Source organism: Bos mutus, chromosome 18 (assembly GCF_027580195.1).
Source record: "Bos mutus isolate GX-2022 chromosome 18, NWIPB_WYAK_1.1, whole genome shotgun sequence".
In the NCBI taxonomy this organism is placed as follows: domain Eukaryota; kingdom Metazoa; phylum Chordata; class Mammalia; order Artiodactyla; family Bovidae; genus Bos; species Bos mutus.
In genome coordinates this window covers 50,134,439-50,161,607 of record NC_091634.1, presented here as the reverse complement: position 1 = coordinate 50,161,607, position 27,169 = coordinate 50,134,439, and the positions used below count along the sequence as shown (strand labels likewise).

Genomic DNA, 27,169 nt, shown 5'->3' with positions numbered 1-27,169 from the left:
GAAGGCCCACTCTGGAGGTCGGCTCACAGGGCTCATGGGGGTTTGTGTAGGCTGCAAGGCCCCAACTCCAGCAGAGGCTCAGCAGTCAGCTGGCATCACCACTGTGGGAGTGAGGTACACTCCATTTAACAGTGAGAAGGGGTCCCTCTCCCCCTCATCTCTGCCTCTGGAGTCCTACCTCCTGGCCCTTGGGAGCCTGGAAGGGAGGTTGTTCCAGGCCACATGGGATGTTGCCACTAACCATATCAACATCTCTAAAATTAATAACATAAACTCCATAGAGAAGGGGCCTGAGCCGGAAATCGAGGGCTGCTGGCTGCTTCCTGGGTCCTACGCTGCAGTAGGGGGCAGGACACCCGGAGACAGGGGGGAACCCTGGGTGGACACCATCCTGTTGGAACATAAGACCTTAAGGACTTGGCCGTGACTGGAGCCAGATCCATCCAGGCGGACCAGGAGAGGAGGTGCAGAGTTCTCATTTAGACACACACACTGTCATATGCTTATGACTTACATAGAAAATAGGCTCTTTCTGCTTGGAGAAGGAAATGGCAACCCACTCCAGTATTCTTGCCTGGGAAACCCATGGACAGAGGAGCAAGGTGGGCTACAGTCCATGGGGTCGCAGAGAGTCAGACACAACCGAGGACTGAACAGCAGCTCCCCAGCGCACCTCTCCCGTGGGTGTGGCCTAAAAGGGTCCAGCGCTTTTACTGAAGGGACGGTCTACGATTCAGGTTTTGCAGAAGTCAGAATTCTCGCACTCCACAGCCTTCGGAAGGTCATCCAGTTCAGACCAGCCCCTCCCTCTCACCAAATGGATGGTTCCACCCACCTTAAGGTCAGGAAAGGTCCTCTGGGTGAGCCCTGAAAGCTCTTTCTCTAAGCTTCCTTACCAGCAAATTGGGCAGAACAATGGGTCCATCTCAGAAGGCTGTTGGGAGGACTGAATAAGATAGCCGTGTAATGTTCTTAGTGCTGTGCCCGGCGCACTGCGAACGTCCCAGAAAGGACTGTATTGCTATCATCAGCATCGTCACCAGCACAAAGTATCTCTTTGTGTCCATGCCTCGCCTTCTGCATCGATCCAGCCAGCAGCTGGCTCTTGAGTGAAAGCTCCCTTCCCGGCTCGCTTATGGTTGCGACACAGCGGGCAGAGCACTTAAGACCTGCAGGCACCAGCTCTTACCTTCTCCAGGGCTGAGGCCGGAACACACGCGACAGCCCAGGTGGCGTAGCAGGCGTCTACGATGCCCGCCCTCTAGTGGAGGGACATGGCTCCTGAACTCAGGTGTGCATGGAGGCAGGTGCCCAGGAATACGGCAAAACCAGGTTAATTTTCACGTCCTCTGAATCCAGTTCTCCTGAAACACAGACCGCAAAAGAGGCGATCAGAGTCACAGGCAATGCAGACAGAAAGGTATATAGAGGCATTTACACATGTGATGCCTCTCTCGGGCTCTGGGTTTTAAATCTGTACTCAGAGCCAGAGAGCAGGATAAAGGGAGGGGCTGTGAAAGGGGAGGGGGCTTCCTTTTGAGCCAATAAGACATGTTCTAAAATCAACTGTGCTGATGATTGCTCAACTCTGTGAAGACACCAAACACCACTGAAATTCACACCTGAAGTGGGCGAACTGGTGTGTTAGGCAAATTATATCCCTATAAAGTGATTTTTTAAGTTGACTTTTTAAAAAGGTTTTATTGTTTTTAGATATTTCCCCCGAAATTCATTTACTATGAAAACAGAAAACACACATAAAAATGCATTTTTCTCAAAGTATTTATTTGCATTCTTTGAGTTCCAGATGTGTTTGCCGTCAGAGGAGAGGTCTTGCTGAGGTGGCCAGTGAGATCCCCGTGCGTGCCAGTTGCTGTGGAGATGGGACATGTCCAAGCCCGGACGTGAACTTAAGTCTCTTGTCCAGTTGTGGAGACTAGACCTTAGGAGCAACTGGACAACAAGAGAGAAGATGGCTCAAAATCAGGGGCTATGCTATTTGCTGAGTGAGTTGAAATAAGGATATTATTGAAGGTTCAAGTAATCCAGGAGGGCTTCATGAAGGAGAGACTTGAGTTAGAAGGTGACAGATTTAATAGAAAGAGCAAGTAAAATATCATACGAGCAAGTAAACTCAACTAACACAGAGTTAGGACAGCCCTCTGCTCTTCCTCCTGGTGCCCTCCTGAGGACTGGCACTCTGCTCTCCACACACCATGGACACACTCCAGAAGACGAGCGCGTCACCCAGGAGGAGAGGTCTCACCGACTCCCCCTCCGGTCTCCAGCTGTTGCTTCCACTGGCCGACCCCAGCCAGAAGCCAGAGGGCGGGGGTCCCTGACACAGACCACGAGACCGGTGCCCAGGGTAAGAGGGAGGAAAAGACAGAAAGGAGGGGAGGGCTGCGTGGAGGTGTCCAGCACCTCAACGCGGGCTGCAGGGGGTTAGGCAAGACCCAGCAGCATCACCCAGGAGGGGGTTTTCCCCGGCAGGCTGACGGAGGAGGTGATGGGGCCCTGAGTCGCCCCAGCTGTCAGTAGCGAGGGGGCGATGGTCACACTTTTATCATTAGAAGGTGATGGGCTCTGAGTCAGGGTCTCTTCATTCATTTACTGTAGATCCTCTCTACCCCACGTGGTTGGCAGACACCACCTCGGAGCTGGTTGGAAACCCAGGATCTCGGCCCCACCCACACACTGCACCAGCACCTGCATGCCAGCCACACACCCAGTGACCCAGTGACTTGGGTGCAGGCTGCTCTCAGAGAGACTCAGCTACCCCAGGGAGGCTGGGCCGGGGAGGGGGTGGGTAGGAGCAAGCCTGGGGGAGCTCCCTCTGCTGCAGGTGTCAGGTGTCGGGAGTAGGAAACCATGGCTGTTGGCCTGTCTGGACCCCAGGGTGGACCCTGCTGGTCCACCACCTCACTCTTCCTGCAGACGCCAGGGCCGGCCCCATGTTTCTCTCCACACAACCTACCTGCATCCACTTCCTGTCCATCAGCACTGATGAGCGAGATGAAATTTAGTTGCCGACTATCTATATATCATATCGCCCGTTCACAACTCTTGGCAGATGCATAAAATCCATTGATTATCAGAAAACAAACATCACGTCTGGCGTGCACATTCTTTATCCCTGTAGACCCACCCGGCCCACGGCCAGCAAGCGAGAAGCTCCGAGTCCAGCGAGGAGGCGGGGAGATGCCGTGGTGTACAGTGCTGGGGAGAAGGGGATGACAAAGGATGAAATGGTTGGGTGGCATCGCTGACACGATGGACGTGAGTCTGAGTGAGCTCCGGGAGTTGGTGATGGACAGGAAGCCCTGGCGTGCTGCAGTCTGTGGGGTTGCAAAGATTCAGACACGACTGAGCAACTGAACTAAACTGAACAGTGCGGGGGGCAGTGCTGCAGCTGTATCATATAATGTGCTTCATGTTAATAAAACACGGGGTGGGGCGGCCAGTCTCGGAAGTGTTTCACCCATGACAAGTGTGTATAATCCATGAAGCACTGGGATCTGCATGCTCTAGAGTGTGCACCATCCACCTCTGTGTGTATCGTATCATCAGCACAAAAAACGCTCCGCACTTGGACGCTTTCCAATCCATCACCATGTGTGGGGGCTGGGGGCTGCTCCCGGGCTGTTGCTGATGCTGCAGAGGTGGGAGAGGTGGCTTTGATGATTCCAACCACGACACTTCCAGCAGGTCCAGGAGAACCTGGTCACAGGGTCAGGGTCCAGCTGCCACCTCTCCAAGACTTCAGGCTGCAGCGGCGGCTTGTCCCCCCGCCGCCTCCAGCAAGCCTCTCCTCGATCCCTGCTCTTGAATTGGCTGTCTGCTTTCTCCACAGGGGTCCTCTGGAGACCACGAAGCCTCTTTTTCCCCTGACATGATTTCTAACAAATGGAAGAAGAGCACAGGATTCTCAAGACACCTGTGCCTGAGATTCTACAAATGTGAACGTTCACCTTACTTGCTGTGACCTTGCTCTGTCACACACACACACACAGAGGAAGCTGTGGATAGGACTTGCCTTTCCACCAAATACTATCGCGTACGTCTCCTAAAAGCGAGGGATCCTCTTCTAAAACCACAGGACAATGATCAAAATTAGGGAACTAAAATTGACGCAACTCTCAGCCAATCTACAGATCTTATTCAGACTCTCTAGATGTTACAAGAATGCTCCTGCTTTGCTGAAAGTGACGGAGCTACAGGCTGCAGAAGACATGTGCCATCTCCAGCCGGCTCCAGCCCTCCTCTGCCTCTCTGTCCCCACTACCCCTGCCTGCATCATTTTTCATTTTCGCTTGCTTCTAATGATGTCTTACGTCAGAACCAGTAGTCATGCTGACGACAGGAACGGTTTTGCACGGGCTTCTCTTTCTGTAATAAATCTCTGCATTCAAACAACACTGCAATGAGTAGCCAGCAGGCCACAAGTTTCAGAGCCATGAATTATCACTGAGGGCTGCTTCGGTTTAGTGACAACTTATGAAACTAATTGTGTGTGTGTGTTTTGTGGGAAGCATGTGTACACATGTGTGTGAACAGAGAATAATACGGAGGCAGTTGAGTTAGGGTATTTGGGTGGCAGTCTTGAATTTATACAGGCCTCCTGGTTGACTCTGGGCAAGTCAATTAAGTCCTCTGGAGCCTCACCCATCACCTGTCGACTTTGAGCAAGACTGCCTTGTTATTTAAAGGGGTGCGTTTTAACATTCTGAGTCCACTGATATACTGAGTGTGCCACGTGTCTGAGAGCCTGTGCACGTGTGTGTCTGTGCGCATGTGTACGCGTGTGCTAGGGAGGGGTGTACGGACCTAGTTCCACCTCTCTGCCTTCCCCTGGCCTGGGCTCTGTCCTCATGCTGGCTCCCGGTGGAGGCAGGAGGGTTGTCAGTGGTGACTTGGACAGCCAGCTTCCCTGCTGGATCCTGGGGGCAGCAGCACCCCCTCTACCTGCAGTCAGTCCTCCCCCTGACTGGACCACTCTGGTAGGAGCCCGCCCCAACCCTAGCAACAGTTGCCAGGGGACTGCCAGGAGCTGATTGCCAGAAGCTTGGGTCTCAAATCACTCACTGGCTGGGGGAGGGGCTTGCTGTGCCCACCTACCTAATCCTGAGCCTCCCTGAGATGCAGTATGTGCTGGTCACCTGGGAGGAGAAAAATGCTGAAAATATTCAAGACTTCTTCAGGAGCCAGGAAGGTAGTGTGGATGCTGGACAAGCAGTGGTGTCCACCACAAGTCCTGTTTTACAGACGGACAAAGTGAGGCTTGGGAGGATTAAATTGCCCAAAGCTGCAGGCACTTAAAATTCAGTATATTTTGGCTTCAAAGCCCGTGAATTTTCCATTATACCTTGGGATCAAGGTATAATTCAGGTTGAGGTCAGTTGTGCCAAGCAATTTAGTGAATAATTGGTAAATTATTCAGCCAGCCTAGAGATACCTATTTTAAAGGTTGTTTATAGCAAGGATGGGCTTCCCTTGTAGCTCAGTTGGTAAAGAATCTGTCTGCAATGCAGGAGACCCGGGTTTGATCCCTGGGTCGGGAAGATCCCCTGGAGTTCTTGCCTGGAGAATCCCATGGACAGAGGAGCCTGGCAGGCCACAGTCCATGGGGTTGCAAGAGTCAGACACGACTTAGCGACTAAACCACCACCATTATAGCAAGGATGGCCATGGCAGCACTACTCATAACAGCCAAGAGGTGGAAGCAACCCAAGTGTCCATCAGTGTCCGACTGCACAAACAAAATGTGACCCGTCCACACAGCACAATATTATTCAGCCTTAAAGAGGAATCATGTCCTACTGACATGTACGGTGTGGATAAACCTTGAAGACAGTAAGTGAAGTCCAACATGCCAAGACATGTTTGACTACAAAATGACAAGTCCTGTAGGCGTCCAGGTCTATGAAGTACAAGAGGAGTCCAATTCATAGAGACAGAAAGCAGGATGGTGGGGGCCAGGGACTGAGGGACGGGGTGGGTCGGTGTTCAGTTAGGAAGATGAAACAGCTCTAGAGAAGTTCTGGGTGGTGACAACAATGTGAATGTACTTAATGCCACAGAACTGTACACTTAAAATGGTTAAACCAGTAAGTTTTATGTCAGGTCTATTTTACCACAATATTAGGAAAATAAACCATTTTTTAAAAACTTGCATTTTAGGGAAGTCAGCATTTTAATCCCTTGTATGGAGCAGCTTTGCAGCAGTGCTTACTTCTGTCATTACTCTGGTCTCTCTGAAGCCTTCCTAAACTCATTAGTCACCCCAGTGTGGCTGTCTCCCATTCTCTTGAGTGTCACCCAGAAGACTGAGCAGCAATACAGGGACACACTTGTAAACACTCCTCCTAACAGCATCCGCTGGCCTGACCCTAGAAATGAGTGACTTTCCGTTATGAGTTGAATCATGTCTACGCTTTGAGTGAAGCCTGGCCTATGTGCCCTGTGCCATCGCCTGGCATCAGCACAGCCCCTGTGGTACATGGAGCCAAGGACCCCTCTACCCAGCGTGGTCTTGCATCTTTCCCCAGCCAGAAAGCACGCGTGGGCAGGATGCATGGGGCCAGGGCAAAGGTGGGTTTTGTCAGCTCCACGAGTCACCATGAAGTGGGCTGTACTCTGTAAACATGTGTTTGGCAAGTGGTCCCCGCTGTGGGCGGCAGAAATCCAGATGGAGGAAGTCTGCTGAGCACAATGTCGGATTTTACATCTCCTGACCCCACAAGCACGTGGGGCCATGGAGAAGTAGGCTGTTGGTCCACCGAACCTTAGCACACCAATGTGTTTCTGGGGCCTTGTTCAGATCTAGAAGACAAAGGCACAGGGTCCACAACCCTTGCCGGGCCTGGGCGTGGTTAGAGCTGGGAGAAGCCTTAGCATCATCACCCAGGTGGGCTCTCGGCTTCACAGACAAGAAGCCCAGGAAGGTGGGCAACACTGCCCAAGGTTGGAGCCTGAATCTTGGGCTCTGTGAGCTCAGTGCAGTGTCCTCTGGCCTCCTCACACTGGACAAGGCTTTGACAAGTAGCCTCTGCCGTGCACCACTGTGCCCTTATACCCTAAGGCTGGTGCCCTGCCTCTCTGACTTCTGGTTCCCTGTGACACACAGGAGGCTCACCCGACACAGTGCTCGGTCTATAAGGGACTGACGGTGGTGAGTCACGGTGCAGGAGAGGCCAACAGAGCATGGCCTGGGTGTACATGGGGTGTCAGAGGGAGGGTGGGAGAGACTGCCAGCAGAAGAGGGCTGCTTCCCCATCCTTGTTGGTCCTGGAACCCCACCCTTGCTCTGTAAATACCCCCCCCCCCCCCAATACACACCTTCTTCAGTTACCTCTGGGAGAGGCTGCTTTCCTGGTGGGGCTGTGATGGACACGGGTCGATCATCAGACCACAGGAATGCTGACATCAAGATTCAAGCTGAGGACAACATGTAGTCTGTACAGCTTGGGAATCCTCTGGAAATCTCACACCAAAGGCACGAAGCATCCGGGAAAAGTGACCGGAGGCCTGGGTACTCCTGCCGGTGTGGATGTCTGCAGACAGCAGAGCTCATTTGATGGGCTCCCCTCAGATAGAAGGGCGTCTGAGGTCTCAGGGCTGCTCTGAGAGTCCAACTGGAGTCCAGACTATTGTGTCACTAACACCCTCCCTTCTCACCCATCCCTCCCTCCCTCCTTTCTTCCCTCCCTCCCCCACTTCCTTTCTTCAGGAAGCACAGAGCCCAAGAAGACAGAGGTAAACCCCATTCCAGAGCTTTTAACCCAGTCCAGCAGTTATACAGTGTGGTCTTAGACCCTGACGTCTTTCCGGGTGGTCAAGATGGTCTGGAATGTTACAGGATCACGCATGGGTAGAAGACCCGTTCCACTTTCAGGACCGATCAATGCAATTGAATACAATAGGTACAAAAAGTTCACTGATTTGGTTTTAGATTCCACATTGCAGCTAACCTTTAAGGAACTCCCTCTCGCCGAGTTTTGGTATAGTATTAAAGAATAAAACCCACAATTATCCAAAAGAGTATTAAGTTACCTCTGAATTTCCAAATGCCTAATTGTGTGTGGCCAGGCTTTTTTTCACAGGCACCAGATTGAAGGCAGAGGCAGATAAGAGAACCCAGCTGTTTCCTATTAAGCCAGACCTCAAACAGGTTTGCAAAAATGTAAAACAATGAATCTTCTCACTACTATTTTGCAAAACATGATTTTTTTTCTAAAACACATTATTTGTGTTAACATGCAATGGGTTGTTCTCATTTATAAGACTTAATGGATAAAATATTTTTAAATGTTATCAATTTACATCAAATTCTATAAATACCAGTAGATGTGAGCCACAAAACCAAGGCTCTTTGGGATTTTCAACAAGTTTTAAGAATGTAAAGCAGTCCTGAGATTTAAAAGTTTGGGAGCCCTCTGTTCTAGGAACAATATTGTCAACACTAATCTCTGTTGATGACTGAGGAAGGGCCAGATGGTGCTCAACACCCTTGCTTTCAACAAATCCCCACGGAGCTGATACCACTACTGAATTATGTGCCAGAGATTGAGGGTCTGGCCATACGGAGTCAAAGCATATATCAAAGCTCTGGTTTTTCCAGTGGTCATGTATGGATGTGAGAGTTGCATCATAAAGAAGGCTGAGCATGGAAGGATTGATGCTTTTGAACTGTGGTGCTGGAGAAGACTCTTGAGAGTCCCTTGGACAGCAAGATCAAACCAGTCAATCCTAAAGGAAATGAACCCTGAATAGCCATTGGAAGGACTGATGCTGAAGCTGAAGCTCCAATACTTAGGCCACCTGATGCGAAGAGCTGACTCATTGGAAAGGACCCTGATGCTGAGAAAGATTGAGGGCAGGGCGGTGGCGGGAGAGGCGGGGGGAACAGAGGATGAGATGGTTGGATGGCGTCACTGACTCAACGGACAGGAGTTTGAGCAAATTCTGGGACAGAGTGAAGGACAGGGAATCCTGGAGTGTGGCAGGAAACGGGGTTGCAAAGAATCAGACACGACTTAGCAACTCAACAACATACAGTGTCAGAGTACCCTGGAGGTTAGGGTTTGTTTCCACCAGCTGGAGAGCTGTGCAACCCTGGGCACCTTTGTTTCCTTCTCTGAGCCTCATCTGGAAATGGGACAGGAGTGTGGTAGGGACTGAGTGGTGGCAGAGATGAGGAGGGTGGGTGTGCACAGCTGGGTGTGAGTGCTGGCACTGTGCTCTGCGTCTCAGGGCCAAGCCCTCACCTCACGTCCTCGTGCAGCCGTCCCTTCAGGTCGCTTGGAGGGTGAGACTGCGCTGTCCATCAGAGCCCAGAAGCCGCAAGTCTCCTCAGTGCTTTTCTGTTGCTAAGGGGAGACTTGCAAAGGTCCTTTTCTGAAGGTTAAGGGTGCCCGATGGGCAGCAGGGAGGCTCACACCCAGAGGAGGACAGCACACATCTGGGGAAGGACGCCACTAATCTCCGTAAAAAAGCCTTCCCGGCCTCGGGCCAGTGGGCTGTTTAGAAACCCACAGGAGGCAAGGGGACCAGCCCTTCCTGGATCCTTGAGAAACAGGTATTTCATGCTGGGCTGGCACACGGGGCGGCCAACACCCCCTGTGCTTGTCTGCCTGGCTGCTGGGTAATTTTACACATTGGCTTTTACTGGCAAAGGAGGCGGGCGGATGTGGGCAGTGGAATATTCCGCTAGGTCAGGGGTTCAGGTCTGGCCTGGCTGGTGGAGACTTCTGGGGTGATCTGCTCTCTGAGAAGCTGTCTGTCTGTTCTGGGGACCGGGGTTGATGCCCACAGCCAGCAAGTAGCTATGAGCGCCTACCAGGCTCTAGGCTCTGTGCTGAGGGCTGAAGCCACAGTCGGGGGCAAGGCTGATAGAGCTCACGTCCCCTGGAAGGTCATGTTCCCAGGTTCTGGGGATCAGGATGGGAGCTTATTCTGCCTGCCTCACGAGGGGCAGGGCTGCGTCTCCGGGCCGCCCCCATCAAGGTGTGGATGTGGGGCTGATGATTCAGTCGGTGGCTGAGCTCACCCTGCTGCCCCACATGCAGCCACAGAGTGGGTCTCCCCTCTTCCAGGGCCACATGGGGTTTCCCACCAGTGTCTGCCTTCTGTTTTCCAGCGCAGAGTCCTCGACTCGATCGTGCACCCAGTGGCCCAGGGCCTTATTGACGGGCTGGGGGCGGGGGCAGTCTGCATTTCTAGCCTGTTCCTGGGGGACTCTACTGCTGCTGGTGTGAACCAGGCATGGGAGGGCACGGCTCGGGTTTCTCTCAGTGCTAACCTCCATGGCCTAGGATGTGAGTCAGCACACAGTAGGTGCTTAATAACTACCCAGAGAATGGATGGATTCCCCATGGTCCCTCCCCTGCCTCTCTCTCACCCTCAGACCCTCTGCAAGCTCCAGGCACCTCGTGGAGGGACAGAGCTCGGAAGGCACCAGCTGGCGTGACGAGTAACAGCCCGGACAGGCAGACACCGGCCCCTTCCCTCCATAATGCTCCTCCTCTATCATCTGTATTCGGTTTCCCTTGCTACGAGTAACCTGGCACCAACCCCACCATACCTCCAGAATGAGGGCTGGTCGAGCTGCAGCGGCCTCTGCCCCCTCCCCAGCACACGCACGTACTCGCCAGCTACTGTTATGTCCCCCCGAGCTTAGCTCCCCTCCTGCCCAGAACCAAGGGCCAGCCCACAACTCAGTGTGGGTTCTGTTTATTATTCTAAAGAGGTCATTTTCAAGGGGCTGAAATACTTGTTAAAATTAAGGCAAAGAATGTAAACCACAGCCAGGCCCGCTCACCTTGTGCTTCAAAGGCCTCTTGTTTCTCCAGGCACCGTTTCCTGTAAGCTGCCTGTAGGCCTCCAGCAGCTCCGATGAAAAGGAAGGCCGGCTGCCCAGCGGACGGGCAGAGCAGGCCAGGGGGTGCGGCCAGTCTCCAGGCCTGCATAGCTGTCCCAGGGCTGGAGGCACCTGCTGGGCCTGGTTGGACGATGGCTTGGAAGGTTGGAGACAACCAGTCAAATGGACCTGACAAGTGATGGGCAGAGAGAGGAGCCTGCAGAGCCCCTGCACTTCTGAGGGACCAGCCGTGCCTGTGGAGCCAACTGTCTCCCAGTGGTGCACGTCCCTCCAGGCCAAGTCCTGGCATCCCGGAGCAGGGCTTCCATGGAAGGTGAGGGTGAAGGGCACTGACCACGTGAATGCCAAAGGCTTGGCCCTTCAGGGAAAACCACCTTGGGCAGCTTCCCGCACAGATTGCTGCCTTTTGTTCCAAGAACTGCCGCTTCCAAGTGGTTTTTATTTTCTGTAGACATTTCCCTTAAAGAATAACAACATGGGAAGGAGGGTTATTTGGGGAACTTCAGCCTTTGAAAGCCCCTCCTGCAGTTGGAGGGGGGCCTCAAGGAGGAGGGGCCCGGAAGGCTGGGTGTGTGTGTGGCTCCTACACTGAGCTCGAGGAAGTCTCGCCCTCTCAGTGGGTCCAGATTGGATGGTCGAGGTCCTCTGGAGATTAGATAGGCATATAGGGAGAATGGTTAAAATGAAACAGATGGATCTGAGCTTTTCCCCTGAACAGCTACATCTCCGAGGCTCTTGGCGCCTGCATGGCAACCTTGGCTCACGTCTGAGATGATTCACTGCTTCTGGATGAGGGATTTCAGGACCTGGGTTCAAACCCAGCTCCTCCACCATTTGGGAGTGGAGTGATGCCATGCATGCCCGCCCACTGTTAGAGTGTCTTCTTCTTCGTCATTCATGGCGGTGCGAGGACCCTGCAGACCCTGACGTGCAGGTGCCCTGCGGCAGTGGGTGAGATGGTCAGAGCCTCAGGCTGGGCCTCTGCAGCCAGGCAGGGGGAACTGAGCCCCTTGCCCATTGACTGCGGATGGGCCCCGGCCATGTGTGGAACCCTTTTGCCCCCAAGTCCCCCTTGTATCGGCATGAATATAAGAGCACCTGTGAGGAATGTGGACCTTAGGCGCTGCTTCTGTTCATGTCTCTGGCATCGCCATTGACCTCAAATTAGAAACAAGACAACACATTCAACAAGTGACAACTTAGGACTATGAAAGGCACCCATTCGGCCTTGTCAGTGGCCAGACACGTGCTCCGTGAAGGCCAGGGAGAGTGGGCTGTGGTGTCAGCCCCCATCTGAATCCGAAAGCCCAAGAAGCAGAGACTCTGACATCGGGAAGCAGGAGGGCGTGGGTGTCCTGACTCAGCAGAGAGGGCAGACTCGCCCTCCACTGACCTGTTCTAGCTGGACCCTCAGTGGACTGGTGATGCCTGCGTGTGGGGAGCCACCTGCTCTGAGAGGGTCACATCTCAGCGCTCATCTCACCCAGGGACACCCTCCTGGACGGGGACCCCCCCCACTTCCCGGACGGAGACAACCTCCGGGACAGAAATACCCTCCTGGACAGAAAGAGTGCTTCCCCACTGTCTGGGCACCCCTGAGCACAGTCAAGTTGACCATCAACGCCTGTATACCAGCCAGCAGCTGCCTGTTGACCTGCAGAGTCCCTAGCAGCAGTGGTGTGCCATGTCCAGGTGTAGAACGCTGATTCAGGCATCTGCGGGTTTGGGGCTGTTGCATGCGAGGCTTCAGGGGACCCCCTGGCACCTTTCTCTGGGACAGCGATGCCTACTTTGCCGCAAGAACTTGAGTAAGATTCCTGGGGCAGAGGGCGTGGCATCAGTCATTCACCATGTGACCAGAGCCCTGCAGGTCGGCTTTGAGTATGTGTCCAGGGTGGACCAGAGACCTACCTGCTAATACATAATACGTTAAGTTCCTCATGGGAGGGCTGGACGACGGGCTCAGCAAGTGGAGGGTAATTTAAGACGGTGGGTGGTCCTGTCATCACCAGGCAATTAGATATGAGGAAGGCCCCTGCCCCTCCGAGGACAGCCTGCATCTACTCAGCTGCCATGTGAGCTTCGCACCCTGCCCACCCAGCCCTCCCGATGGCGGTGCGGGGCTCAGGAAAGCATCCCAGGCAGGCCATAGTCCATAGTGTCACAGAGTCAGACACGACTGGGAGCAACTCACAACATTCATGTATTCAACAAAATCCCTGAGTAGCCAACTCTGTGCCCGGCAGAGTCTCTTTTGTGTCTCTTCTATTTGAGGACAGCCCCCTAGGCTCCTATGGACACATGACAATGTTACAGTTAGACCAAGGAGAAATGAGACCACCATCACTGGAGGTTCATCAGGTCTCTTTAGCCCACAAGGAAGCTTTAGAAAGCCTCGTGGCTCAGCTGGTAAAGAATCTGCCTGCAATGCAGGAGGCCTGGGTTCAATCTCTGGGTTGGGAAGATCCCTTGGAGAAGGAAAATGCTATCCACTCCAGTATTCTGGCCTCCAGAACTCCATGGACTACAGTTCATGGGGTTGCAAAGAGTCGGACACGAATGAGTGACTTTCACTTTCACTTCACTTTCCTGGAAGAAGTTACGGTGACTGCCATAAACATTTATGCCTTCCACCACACCTTACTCTTCTTCTAAGACGTAAATCTGTCAAGAGGACAAAGAGGAGCCAGAAACACAGTTGTAAGAGGGTCTGTCACCTTTTTAGAAGACCAGGTGACAGAAAAGCGCTGGTAGTTGGACTTACTGGATATAGTTGTATTCAATACAACAGAAGTTGTATTGAAAAGGGAAACCCCAGGCTGGAGTCAGCCCAGACACTGCTTCTTCCTCCTCCATCTCAGGGGCTGGACCTTCATGGAACCTTGGCCTCCTTGGAGACTAATTCCAGCCCAGCGCTGGGTCCTGCCAGCTTGCAGGGACCCCGCAGCCCCGCTCTCAGCCCCCTGCTGCCAGCCCCAGGGCTGCCCTCCCCCAGGGGGTCCTGCCAACACTGCATGGGCCCTCGCAGACTGGGGACCCTAAGCCAGCTCCAGCCTCGCCCCCACTGTCATCACCCTGCTGGGTGTGCCTTAGATTCTCCCCTGCCACTTCCTGCCGAGATGCTAGGAAGAGGCAGGACGCTAAGCTCTGGACTGCTCTGTAAGGAGCTGCAGCCAGTCGACTAGCCTTGACCCACAAGTCTAAGAACTCACGCCTTGAGCATCTTAAGGAGAAAATGAGAAGGGCCTTTCCTGAGCCTGCTGTCTTCAGAACACGCCTCTGGATTCTGGCTCTAGCCTCCTTGAGACTGTAAATATCTCGGGGCAGGGGGAGTGTGAGGAGACAAGTGCTACACTTGACCCTGACGTGCCTGCAGGCCCCTGTGGGTACCTGGACAAGGGGTAAAGAGCGGCCAGCCGTCCTAGTCTGATAAGGTGCCCAAAACCCCAAATCAGGGGGCAGATTTAGCCTTCCCAATCCACGCCACATCCCAGCATCTGTGACAAATGGTACAAATAAAACAGGCTTGGTCGTATGTCAGAAGGATGTCATTAGAGGCAGTTGACATGGGAAACCTCCCGGCAAAGACTGAGAAGGCTTCCCGTCTGGCTGTACACGCTCTGTGGGGCAATGCTGGCTGCACGTCCAGCTTCAGAAGACTTGCTCCTTTAATGAAGGCTAAATTTGTCCCTGAGTGCCCACTGCCCTGTGGAAAACCTGGGCTAAGACTTCAAATATGACTTAAGTCTTGGTGAAAATACAGACACGCATTCATGTGAGTAACAGATGTGTCAGTGTGTGCCTGCTGCACGCACAACCCACGGAGAGGAGGAGTCCAGGGCTTTGCTGCTCTTGTAGGACCTGCCTCAGGTCCCACTGCCCAGAACAGGCCTCAGAGGGTCTGTCCTCCACCCTTCGCTCTGCCCCCGGCACCCCGGGTGTGCATCTCCTGTGCATCAGAACCAGAGGCCACTCCTTGATTCCATAAGCTCAGGCCTGAATGCGCCAGAGGCCGCTCCCCTCCTGGACAAATGCAAGAAAAGGGCCCTGAACTTCCTGCCTGGCAAGAGCCAGGATGTGAGGCGGCCATGTAACACGCACAGCGACAGGGCCGTGGGGATGGGGACTGTCTGCCGTTTTCAGGAAATGCTTTAGCTCCCTTTTCACCTCCCCCTTTCTCAGTTCAGGTTAGGGATCCAGGATACGCTCTGGGACTGACGAGAGCCCGGCCTTCCGTCCTCACAGTCCTCACAGACCGTGAGATCCAGCTGCGCCAACCCTGGGGAAGCCCGCTGAGGGATCCTTGTTTTGTTTGGGTTGAGCTGGTTAATTGCATGGCTGCTTTTGAGGCTTATTTAAGGAGTGGTTTAACGCATTCCTTCCTGGTCTCCTGGCCACGCCCCAGACATCAGGTCCTGGAGAAGAAGGGGCCTGAGCTGTCATTCTCACGGAAGCGTCTTGGCGCCTGGACTCCAGTAAGCGGTGGCTGACGTGGAGAGAGATGCCCACGAGACTGTGGGGAGCAGCCACGGTGAGGACTCGGGCTTTAACACTGTGGCTTTTGCCCATGAGATGTTCCCTCCCTCTGCGTTCTATTCTGAGAGAAGCAGCAGCAGGTGATGAGGAGCCCGCCTCTCCTGTCACCTTGGAAGCCGAAGCCACAGCATCTTCTGTGGGGGTGGGGCCTGAGCTCAGCCTTCCAGCCTCAGATGGGTAGGGGGCTGCTGGGAACCCCCCGCTGGCTGCCCTGAGGACGTCACTGTCGCCATGAGCAGGGTGAGCTGACAAACGCGGCGTTCTCTTATACAGCTGCCTGCTGCGAACTTCGCCAAAGTGTGAGGCAAGCCGCAGGTCAGCACCGCTGCCGCAACACAAAATGACACGACAGAAAAAACCACGCTGCCCAGGTCAGCTGTTGAGGCTCTCTCCGTGTAAAATACAGTGAAAGGCAGTACAGTAAAAGCAGCTGTGGGGGGCGGAGAGAGGGCAGGTCAAGCCCAGGACTGAGAGAAGTATGCTTGGAGCTGCCGCCCGGGGTGTGCGCTGCGGGCTGCGCCGTGGAGCTGCTGCCGGACGTGAGGAGGCCGAAGTCCGTTTCCCGTGAGTTCCGGAGCTTTGTCTGTGCCGGCTCAGGGCCTGAAGGCCTGGGAATGGACCCGGCGCCCAGGCCCACGGGACGCGCGTCCACCCCCACAGCGCGTCCCGATGCAGGGTGGCTCCATCTTGATGGAAGGCCCCGGTGTACTGCCTATGAATCCCGCAGCAGCCCTTCTATTCACAACGGCCACAGAGTGGCCGCCGGAAGTGGTTTTGAACTGCTTCCTGTGGTTCCCCCACTGCGCGGGGCGGGGGGCTTCTATTTTTAGACACTGGCGGTAGACGCCACGTGGAGACTTGTGGGTGACCGGGGCAGGCCGGGGGGCTCTCCATTCAGATAGTGTAAGAGTTCCTTCCGAGTCACACCCAGTGGAGAAGGCTACCACTTCCTCCTGAGGGTGAGAGTGTGTTGTGTGTCAGGCCGACAGACGCTAGGACGGTTGGCTGTATGATGCATCATCATGTTCGGTGACCTCCCCGTATGAGGCTGTGTGGCTAGTGTCCACGAGACACCAGAGGGGTTTACGTGCTCCTTTGCCTGTATCCTGGACCTTTTCTATGATCCTAAGTTGTGGATTTCTGTTCGGAATGGCTCAGTTTCAAATATTCCATTCTCTCGTGGTCAGTCTTCCTGTCTTAGTTTTGGCTTCCCAGGGTTAGCAAATCCCCACAGGAGGACTCAAGTGCATTGTTCATGTGGGAGATGGGTCCAGCCAGCACCCCTGGGTGGGGGCAAGTGAGGCAGGGACGGGACAGAGCTAAGACCACCAGTGAGTAGAAGATTCTGAGAGTGTGCTGTGAGCCCAACCAGTCCATATCTGCGGATCTCCGATGCTGCAGGTTCTTCTGAAGATGAGGGACTGCTTCGTGACCAAGACATGGCTAGAACTGAAAAGTAAGCCTCCACACCGGGGCCAGGATGAGAGAGAGCAGAGCGGGGAAAGGGTTCACAGGGGATGCTGGTGGTGAGGGCCCTGGGCCTTGTTGTTTCTCTTGCCCCCTTGGCTGTGTCTTCTCACAGCTCTTGCTTAATCACAGAGACTGTCAGGACTCAGTATTTGCACAGCACGCCTCCTGGCTATGAAGCTTGGCCTCAGTGTTTCAGATTTCTGTTTCTTTTTCTCTCTCTGGTTACTCTGCATCTTATTTTTGTACACTCATTTTATGCAAATCACACCCACAGTGAAATAGCCCCGTGCAGCCACAAGGACAGCTAAGGTGGAGAAGAGAGATGATTATTCCAAATCCTGGCAAAACACATGAGCAGCAAGAACTGTCACACGTTGTGAGGAAAACAGGATGGCCTATCTTATAAAGTTAGATACAGGATTTCCCTGGTCGGGGGTTAAGACTCCACCTTGCAATGCAGGGGACTCAAGTTTGCTCCCTGGTTGGGGAAACTAAGACCCCACATGCCTCCGATCATCTGAGCTCTCGTGCCCTGGAGCCCTCACCCTGCAGCGAAAGATCCTTGGGCCTTAACTAAAACCTGACGCAGCCAAATAATTATATAGATATGTTTTTTTAAAAAGTTAAATACAGACTCACCATATGGCCCAGGACTACCCATCTGTAGAGGTTACCCCAAGAGAACATGTATCCATACAAAGTCCTGTGTATGGATGAGCACAGCAGCACTTATCTTAACAGCCCCAAGCTATCTGGAGCAAGCTGCCGGGGTTCAAGTCCCACCTCTGCGTGTTAGCATGCTGTGTGATCTTGGGTTAGGTAGGAACTTAACCTTTCTGAGCCTCTCTTCCTCAGCCATCTAACAGAAGTAACAGCAGCAACCACCTCATCAGGCTGCTGTGAGTACTGACTGAATATCTATGAGAGCTCCATAGTGTCCTTCAAAAAGATGTGTTCAAGCCCCAGGACCTGGGACTTTATTTTAGGAACAGAGTCTCTGCAGACCTCCCCACCTAGGGCTGAGGTGAAACGCTGCTGGGACTGCTTCCTACCAGAGGCAGATGACAAGAGTGTGGCTCGGCTCACCTGTACCTGACCTGGGCCATCTTAACAGGTAGCTCATCCCTTAGGGCTGCCCCCCAGAACTCCTCTCCTCCCTCCAAGCACGTGTTTGGGCACCAGTTGGCGGCCGGGCACGCTCACACACACAGGCTTGAACAGAGATGTGTATCAGAGCCCCTGAGACATCAGTTTTCTTCCAGATCAGATACAGCCAAGCCTCGTGGCTCCAGCAGAAGGGAGGAGAGGCACTGCATCTGAGTTACATTAGCTAAACCAGCCCACTTTATTTTTCCATGCCTGAGAGTCATGATACGTTTTTAGCCTTGAGAGATGCTGCACTTCGGGGAAAAGACACGGAGACTTGAGTAACCCTGACTGCGGTTGTGGCAGGACCCTCCTGTGGGGTCCTCCTCACCTTCCCAGGACTCCCACCCCCATGTCCTACATCTGGTCTGTCCCATCCCATCTTGCTCTTGCCCCCAACATCCCTTTGCTGCTTCAACACGCTACTTCAAAGACAAAGGTTTGGGTTGGTTGCTGGCAAAGCAATGTCTAGATGGGGATGAAAATTTCATGCAAAGATGGGCACAATAAAGGACAGAAATGATATGGACCTAACAGAAGCAGAAGATATTTAGAAAAGGTGGTGAGAATACACAGAAGAACTATACAAAGAAGATCTTCATGACCCAGATAACCACAATGGTGTGATCACTCACCTCGAGCCAGACATCCTGTAATGCAAAGTCAAATGGGTCTTAGAAAGCATCACTATGAACAAAGCTAGTGGAGGTGATGGAATTCCAGTTGAGCAATTTCAAATCCTAAAAGCTGATGCTGTGAAAGTGCTGCACTCAATATGTTAGCAAATTTGGAAAACTCGGCAGTGACCACGGGACTGGAAAAGGTCAGTTTTCGTTCCAATCCCAAAGAGCCAAAGAATGTTCAAACTGTCTCATAATTGCTCTCATCTAACACGCTAGCAAGTTCAGTTCAGTTGTTCAGTCGTGTCCGACTCTGCGACCCCATGAATCACAGCACGCCAGGCCTCCCTGTCCATCACCAACTCCCGGAGTTCACTCAAACTCACGTCCATCGATTCTGTGATGCCATCTAGCCATCTCATCCTCTGTTGTCCCCTTCTTCTCCTTCCCCCAATGCCTCCCAGCATCAGAGTCTTTTCCAATGAGTCAGCTCTTCGCATGAGGTGGCCAGAGTACTGGAATTTCAGCTTTCAAAGAACACCCAGGGCTGATCTCCTTTAGAATGGACTGGTTGGATCTCCTTGCAGTCCAAGGGACTCTCAAGAGTCTTCTCCAACACCACAGTTCAAAAGCATCAATTCTTCAGCGCCCAGCTTTCTTCACAGTCCAACTCTCACATCCATACACAACCACAGGAAAAACCATAGCCTTGACTAGGTGGACCTTTGTTGGCAAAGTAATGTCTCTGCTTTTGAATATGCTATCTAGGTTGGTCATAACTTTTCTTCCAAGGAGTAAGCGTCTTTTAATTTCATGGCTGCAGTCACCATCTGCAGTGATTTTGGAGCCCCCCCCCAAAAAATAAAGTCTGACACTGTTTCCATTGTTTCCCCATCTATTTCCCATGAAGTGATGGGACCAGATGCCATGATCTTAGTTTTCTGAATGTTGAGCTTTAAGCCAATTTTTTCACTCTCCTCTTTCACTTTCATCAAGAGACTTTTTAGTTCCTCTTCACTTTCTGCCATAAGGGTGGTGTCATCTGCATCTCTGAGGTTATTGATATTTCTCCCGGCAATCTTGATTCCAGCTTGTGCTTCCTCCAGCCCAGCGTTTCTCATGATGTACTCTGCATATAAGTTAAATAAGCAGGGTGACAGTATACAGCCTTGACATACTCCTTTTCCTATTTGGAACCAGTCTGTTGTTCCATGTCCAGTTCTAACTGTTGCTTCCTGACTTGCATATAGGTTTCTCAAGAGGCAGGTCAGGTGGTCTGGTATGCCCATCTCTTTCAGAATTTTCCACAGTTTATTGTGATCCACACAGTCAAAGGCTTTGGCATAGTCAATAAAGCAAAAATAGATGTTTTTCTGGAACTCTCTTGCTTTTTTGATGATCCAGTGGATGTTGGCAATTTGATCTCTGGTTCCTCTGCCTTTTCTAAAACTAGCTTGAACATCTGGAAGTTCACGGTTCACGTATTGCTGAAGCCTGGCTTGGAGAATTTTGAGCATTACTTTACTAGCATGTGAGATGACTGCAATTGTGCAGTAGTTTGAGCATTCTTTGGCATTGCCTTTCTTTGGGATTGGAATGAGAACTGACCTTTTCCAGTCCTGTGGCCACTGCTGAGTTTTCCACATTTGCTGACATATTGAGTGCAGCACTTTCACAGCATCATCTTTCAGGATTTGAAATAGCTCAACTGGAATTCCATCACCTCCACTAGCTTTTTTCGTAATGATGCTTTCTAAGGCCCACTGGACTTCACATTCCAGGATGTCTGCCTCTAGGTGCGTGATCATACCATCGTGATTATCTTGGTCATGATGATCTTTTTTGTACAGTTCTTCTGTGTATTCTTTCCACCTCTTCTTAATATCTTCTGCTTCTGTTGGGTCCATACCATTTCTGTCCCTTATCGTGCCCATCTTTACATGAAATGTTCCCTTGGTATCTCTAATTTTCTTGAAGAGATGTCTAGTATTTCCCATTCTGTTGTTTTCCTCTATTTCTTTGCATTGATCGCTGAGGAAAGCTTTCTTCTCTCTTCTTGCTGTTCTTTGGAACTCTGCATTCAGGTGCTTATATATTTCCTTTTTCCTTTGCTTTTCGCTTCTCTTCTTTTCACAGCTATTTGTAAGGCCTCCTCAGACAGCCATTTTGCTTTTTTGCATTTCTTTTCCATGGGGATGGTCTTGATCCCTGCCTCCTGTACAATGTCACGAACCTCAGTCCATCATTCATCAGGCACTCTATCTATCAGATCTAGTCCCTTAAATCTATTTCTCACTTCCACTGTATAATCATAAGGGATTTGATTTAGGTCATACCTGAATGGTCTAGTGGTTTTCTCTACTTTCTTCAATTTAAGTCTGAATTTGGCAATAAGGAGTTCATGATCTGAGCCATAGTCAGCTCCCGGTCTTGTTTTTGCTGACTGTATAGAGCTTCTCCATCTTTGGCTGCAAAGAACATAATCAATCTGATTTCAGTGTTGACCATCTGGTGATGTCCATGTGTAGAGTCTTCGCTTGTGTTGTTGGAAGAGGGTGTTTGCTATGACCAGTGCATTCTCTTGGCAAAACACTATTAGCTTTTGCCCTGCTTCATTCCATACTCCAAGGCCAAATTTGCATGTTACTCCAGGTGTTTCTTGACTTCCTACTTTTGCATTCCAGTCCCCTATAATGAAAAGGACATCTTTTTTGGGTGCTAGTTCTAAAAGGTCTTGTAGGTCTTCATAGAACCGTTCAACTTCAGCTTCTTCAGTGTTACTGGTTGGGGCATAGCCTTGGATTACTGTGATATTGAATGGTTTGCCTTGGAAATGAACAGAGATCATTCTGTCATTTTTGAGATTGCCTCCAAGTACTGCATTTCAGACTCTTTTGTTGACCATGATGGCTACTCCATTTCTTCTAAGGGATTCTTGCCCACACTATTAGATATAATGGTCAGCTGAGTTAAATTCACCCATTCCAGTCCATTTTAGTTCACTGATTCCTAGAATGTTGATGTTCACTCTTGCCTTCTCCTGTTTGACCACTTCCAATTTGCCTTGATTCATGGACCTAACATTCCAGGTCCCTATGCAATATTGCTCTTTACAGCATCGGACCTTGCTTCCATCACCAGTCACACCCACAACTGGGTATTGTTTTTGCTTTGGCTCCGTCCCTTCATTCTTTCTGGAGTTATTTCTCCACTGATCTCCAGTAGCATATTGGGCACCTACTGACCTGGGGAGTTCCTCTTTCAGTATCCTGTCATTTTGCCTTTTCATACAGTTCATGGTGTTCTCAAGGCAAGAATACTGAAGTGATTTGCCATTCCCTTCTCCAGTGGACCACATTCTGTCACGCTACCAAAAGTGAAAGTGAAGTCGCCGGTCATGTCCGACTCTTTGCGACCCCATGGACTGTAGCCTACCAAGCTCCTCTGTCCATGGGATTTTCCAGGCAATAGCACTGGAGTGGACTGCCATATCCAAAGTGATGCTCAAAATTCTACAAGCCATGCTTCAACAGTACGTGAACCAGGAGTTTCCAGATGTTCAAGCTGGATTTAGAAAAGGCAGAGGAACCAGAGATCAAATTGCCAACATCCACTGGATCATCAAAAGAGCAAGAGAGTCCCAGAAAAAACATCTACTTCTGCTTTATTGACCACACCAAAGCCTTTGACTGTGTGGATCACAACAAACTGTGGAAAATTCTTCAAGAGATGGGAATACCAGACCACTTTACCTGCCTCCTGAGAAATCTGTATGCAGGTCAAGGAGCAACAATTAGAATTGGACATGGGAAAACAGATTGGTTCCAAATCAGTAAAAGCGTACGTCAAGCTGTATATTGTCACCCTGCTTATTTAACTTGAGCTCCCCTGGTGGCTCAGATGGTAAAAGCATCTACTTGCAATGCAAGAGACCCAGGTCCAATCCCTGGGTTGGGAAGATCCCCTGGAGAAGGAAATGGCAACCGACTCCAGTACTCTTGCCTGGAAAATTCCATAGATGGAGGAACCTCATAGGGTACAATCCAAGGGATTGCAAAGAGTCAGACACGATTGAGCAATTTCATTTTCACTTTTTCTATTTAACTTATATGCAGAGTACGTCATGCAAAATGCTGGGCTGGATGAAGCACAAGCTGGAATTAAGATTGCCAGGAGAAATATTAATAATCTCAGATATGCAGATTACACCACCCTTATGGCGGAAAGTGAAGAAGAACTAAAGAGCCTCTTGATGAAAGTGAAAGAGGAGAGTGAAAAAGTTGGCTTAAAGCTCAACATTCAGAAACTAAGATCATGACATCTGGTCCCATCACACCATGGCAAATAGATGGGGGAACAGTGGAAACAGTAAGAGACCTTATTCTGGGGGACTCCAAAATCACTGCAGATGGTGACTGGAGCCATGAAATTAAAAAATGCTTGCTCCTTAAAAGAAAAGCTATGACCAACCTAGGCAGCATATAGCAGAGACATTACTTTTCCAACAAAGGTCCATCTAGTCAAAGCTATGGTTTGTCCAGTAGTCATGTATAGATGTGAGAGTTAGACCATAAAGAAAGCTGAGCATCAAAAAATTGATGCTTTTGAACTTGGTGTTGGAGAAGACTCTTGAGAGTCTCTTGGACTGCAAGGAGATCCAACCTGTCCATCCTAAAGGAAATCAGTCCTGAATATTCAATGGATGGACTGATGCTGAAGCTGAAGCTCCAATACTTTGGCCACCTGATGCAAAGAACTGACTCATTGGAAAAGACCCTGATGCTGGGAAAGATTGAAAGCAGGAGGAGAAGGGGACAACAGAGGATGAGAGGGGTGGATGGCATCACTGACTTGATGGATATGAGTTTGAGTAGGCTTCAGGAGTTGGTGATGGACCAGGAAGCCTGGCCTGCTACAGTCCATGGGGTTGCAGAGTCGGACTCGACTGAGTGACTGATGTGAACTGAGATGGGGAGATGCAGGTGTGGTTTCCGGCTGTCTGAGAAACAGAGAAACCTGAGAACAACATGGAGGCCCAAGCCCATGAACCAGTTCAGCCCCAAACTGGCCACTTTGCAGCCGAGGAATCATGGAGAGCAGAGGAGACACTGGGCAGGTTTCAGCTCAGATCACAGTTGTGATGAGCTCCATGCTGGTTATCAGCAAATGTCTGATAGGAGGAAAGTTTATGCTTCAGTCCTACACCACCTTCTGTTTATGCTTTTTCTCCCTTGTTTTAATGCAACTCCCCCTTCTCTTTGATACACCTTTAACCTTCTATGACCTCAGCAACCCCACCCTACCAAGACTTGTTCCAAAACACCAGTGTCAGTCATTTACAAACGAGTATGAATAAGCCAAGGAAGGGCTCCTTTTCTGGGCTGGAAGTGGCATTTAAGCCCCTGTTGCTCAGCGCTAGATCTGGCAGGTAGGCTGGGGCTGGCTCTGTAGCTGAAGCTGCTCCTGCCTGAGGTGGATGCAAACGTGTTTCTAGCAACATACTCATCACTTGGGCACACGTGCGTGGGCATGCATGTGTATAGGTGCACACATACACTCTTCCAGGATTCCAGGGTGGAATTTAAGTCACATTTTCCACAGGTCTTTATGGGCATTCCACCACTGAGAAATGTTGTCATGGTTGCCCTCAGAGAAGGAAGGAGTGAGTGTTCCCATGCTGGAACAAGCCAGCCATGTCTGCCCCCAACAGGGGAGGGAGTCAGGCCCCTAGGGACGCTGACGACTCTGGGTACGGGGTGTATGGGGCTCTGCGCTTATTACATGCTTACTCTATAAACAGGGCTTTTTTTTCTCTAATGGTAGTGGGCACAAGCTCAAAGATGTCTGCTGAAAAAACTCTGTGTTCTTCTCTCTGCTGACTCATTTGGTGGGAATTACAAACCCAAATGCCAGTGTGTGGCTGACCCACACGACCCTCCACTGAAAAATAAAGACAGGGTAGTTTCGGTTCTTGTGAACAAACAGTGGAGACTTGGCCAGATCTTCTTCCTCTGTTTTTTTCACTTATATCAACAGCTCTACGCCCAACAGTCAATGTGACCCGCACCCCCCACCAACCAACCCCGGTCAGTGGCTCCAGATTTGAGAAGAGAGGGGAATGGGTCACAAACTGACACTGCTTTTTAACTTTTTAACAAGTGAAAAGAAACCTTGGTAGGTTTTAGAGGAAGGAGGGGTCTGATTTTTTGGCCAAGTCCTAGAAGTAGTGGCCTGGTATATAACCTGAAGCAGGGCTGCTCTAGGAGGAACAGGCCCTGACTCCACTGGCCCTGCCCCTAGCCAGCTCTGTCACCCAGGACTGCTGCTTTCTCTCTGGGACCCCAGGTTTTTCACTGGCAAGGTGAGGGTGCTGGTCTTGGCCAGAGTGGCAGTTCCCTGGAACACACCTCAGGCCAGCACCCAGGCCAGGCATGGCTTACTGGTCACTTTGTGCTGCCTGGCAGACCTCTGAACCCTTCTTAACCCCGCTGACTGTGAGCCATCAGCCACCGGTCAGAAGTCCAGTCGCTGCGTGTAGTTGTCACACCCACATGTGCTGTGTTTGCCAGTTATTCCAGGAGTTTCCTGTCAAGGATGCTGGTAGGATTGCTCTGCCTGCCCCTTTGGGTGACGAGTTCAGGCCAGTGAGTCATGAGCCAGTGAGAAATGGGTCACTTCTGGGCTGGGGTGGCTCACTGCTACCATGAGACCCTCACAGGGCAACTGGAATGATCAAGATGGCACGACTTCCTGAGTCTGAGTCACCAAGCAGAGGCCCCTGCCAACTTACAATGGACCTCCCACATGAAGAGAAATAAGCCTTGATTTAAAACAAAATAAAAAATAAAAGCACAAACCTCAGATTTTGGGGGTTGTTTGTTACTTCAGCCCGGCTTGGCCCTTCCTGACTGCTACATCATCCATGGCCCCTCTGACCCTGCGGTTTTACAAGTCTGGGTCTGGTGTCTTGGCTATTCCGCCTGATTCAGAGTGGTCCCTTGGGACACTGACACCAGCCCAAAAAGCTCACGGCAAGGACTCCCATGATGTTAGCGCTCAGACCTGTTTATGGTTCCTCAGGGACAGTTTTCCCAGCTAGTCAAGACGAAGCACAGCCTACGTCCAAACACTCACCACACCCTTCCGGTGTCGGGATGTCCCGGGAAGCGATACGACAACCAGTAGTTCTGCGTTCACCTCTCTTTATTTGTACGGCATTTTCTAGTTTGAAAAACAAGTTCTCGCACCAGTTTTTCTTTAAAAAATGGTGGGTCTGGGGCTACTCCAGGTTCTGTGTTTTACTTCTAAACTTTTTCTCTAGACCAGCAGGAACCACGACACTAAAGCATATGTGAATGCAAAGGGCAGGAACGCCCCACGTGATGCCAACCAACTGGAATCTTATCTTACTCACCAAAGAGGCAGCTTCCTCAAGGGGGACGTGGGAATCACGGGCCCCACGTGTGGGTGGGGTGAGTAAGCACAGACATGCAGAGCGACGGTCCCTTCCCTCAGGGCATCGCCGACCAGGGTGGGAGTGCAGGATGGCAGGAGGTGCATCTGTCAGGCTTAAGCCTCCCTGTGAGAAAGCCAGAGTCCCAAGGTGAGTCTTTCAGACACAGCCCGAGTCACGTGTTGCTCAGGCCTCTGGAGCCTGCAGACCTGTCTTCAAAACCAGCTTGCCCCCTTCACCACTAATTCACTGCAGACTTGGGCCAGTTATTGAGCTGGACAAGCTGAAACATCACCTGTGAACCAGGCAGCAACATCCGTCATCACGAACTTTCGTGGCCCAGCCTGTTGCCTTATGTCTGCTGGGGACTCCCTGACCGCCGGCTGCTGTCACCCACCTCCCGCAGGAAAGGTGCACACCCCGACACCCCAGGGCACCCACATGTTTTGTCCCTGCCTCCCTGTGCTCAAGAAATCTCAAGACTCACTCCCTGCAAGAAACAGTGGGCAAATGAGGAGGCTCCCAGGAGCCCGACAAGCCTTCGGAGGCACCGGCAGCCCCATCCCTGAAACCTGAAGTCCCGAGAATCATTCACTATAGGAACAGGAAGCTTGTGTGAAATGTGCTCAGAGTTGTCTAAGAGAATAAGAATAGAGAATACCTGCTCTCTCTCTCTTTTTTGCTATTTACAAAAATTTTTATTCAAAATCAACAGACTATAAGACTAATTTTCAAAATTTGTTTGTAATATGAACTTATTCAACTATACAGAAGAGCTCAATGAGTCCTCACTTTGTACGACAGTGTGTTAACCCAGCTCACACATAAACCCACAGGCACATGTGTCTGAGAACGTGGGGCCACTGAAGCCAGGAGTCCTAATGGAGTGATGTGTAAACACGTCTCCTCCTCTTCACAGGTCTGACAAGATTTTTAACACGGGAATGGGATTTCTGGCAATTTCAGTTCCATCCTTTGTATTTCCCTGTGTTTTTGCCCCTGGAGTCTGTATGTGGAACATGCATTCCCTCGGGAATCATATTTTACAGTTAAAATCATATTTTA

The 27,169-nt window shown here is 51.2% G+C and overlaps 1 long non-coding RNA gene across 1 annotated transcript in view; it reads right to left on the bottom strand.

The window, feature by feature from the left end:
* The window catches only part of LOC138991840 (uncharacterized), a 287,475-nt gene that overhangs the window by 33,913 nt on the left and 226,393 nt on the right, over positions 1-27,169 (bottom strand). Inside the window, exons 8-9 of the long non-coding RNA XR_011467732.1 lie at positions 26,066-26,230; positions 1,190-1,364 (exon numbers count right to left, since the gene is read on the bottom strand). This is a non-coding gene — a long non-coding RNA (uncharacterized lncRNA). The remainder of the gene's footprint in view (positions 1-1,189; positions 1,365-26,065; positions 26,231-27,169) is intronic.